Source organism: Sceloporus undulatus, chromosome 4 (genome assembly GCF_019175285.1).
Source record: "Sceloporus undulatus isolate JIND9_A2432 ecotype Alabama chromosome 4, SceUnd_v1.1, whole genome shotgun sequence".
Lineage (NCBI taxonomy): Eukaryota > Metazoa > Chordata > Lepidosauria > Squamata > Phrynosomatidae > Sceloporus > Sceloporus undulatus.
This window is the reverse complement of record NC_056525.1, coordinates 177,749,108-177,750,158: the sequence shown is the minus strand read 5'-3', so window position 1 is coordinate 177,750,158 and position 1,051 is coordinate 177,749,108.

Below are 1,051 nucleotides of genomic sequence, written 5' to 3'. Positions count from 1 at the left end.
AAGGGGTCCACTGTCTCAGCCACCCATGTGGACAGTTTTGGATTTTGGGAATTATTTGGAACTTTGGAATTCTGGACAAAGGAGACTCAACCTGTAATAATTTTCTTAATCTAACCCCTCTCCAAAGGCCAGTGGCCGAGTACAACATGGATTAAAACATTAAAAAAACCATTTAAACATAAGCATAGGGCACATTAAAATCATCCAAACATAATATACCAATCTAAAAAAAAATCAACTGGTAGGTGGCCACGAAAGATAGGTCTTTAATACTGTTTCAAAGTGTGCATAGGCTAGATTATTCCTCGGAGTGCTGAACAACAAATATCTTAATATCTTAGTGCTTGAACATTTGAGAGACTTATGATCATAATTTTCCCAAAGAAAATTCAGCTACATAGAATGACAACTTGAGGGTCCAAGTTTGCCAGATTATTCTGAGAGCCTCAGCCCATCATAAGCCTAGTCTCATAGGCGCTTGAGCCCCGTTACAGGATCCATAGGGGCGGAATGGAATTTAATAGTCTATAGGTTGCTGTAAAGACCCATATTTGGGGTTTAATTAGAGAGAAAGTACTGTTCTGACCAATTCATGTTGGAGGATGAAATACAAACACGGGCCCTTGTCTACACGGGGGGTTTTGTTCCAAGACCTCCTATGGATCCAAAATCCATAGATACTGATGTCCCATTAAGACTGTGGCATAGTAAATAGTGTCCCTTATATAAAAAGGGAATGAAGGTTTGCTTTTTGGATTTACACTGTATACCTTTTAAATTTTCAAGCGTGGATGCTTGATCCTGGATAAAAATCCTCTGCTATGGGGCGGACAGTACTTGTGTTCAGTTTGCATAAACTAATAAAGTAAAAGAAGAAAAAATGGCTCCCAAAACCAAGAGGGCCAATTAAAGTTTAATTGCAGACAAGAAAAACAAAATAAGGACATACAGTATTTACAGTAAAGTTCCAAAGGTCTGTTCTTGGATAAGTCATAATGAATTTATAAATGCATGGAAAATTGAGAGTGTTTTATTGTAAAGTTTTATTTTT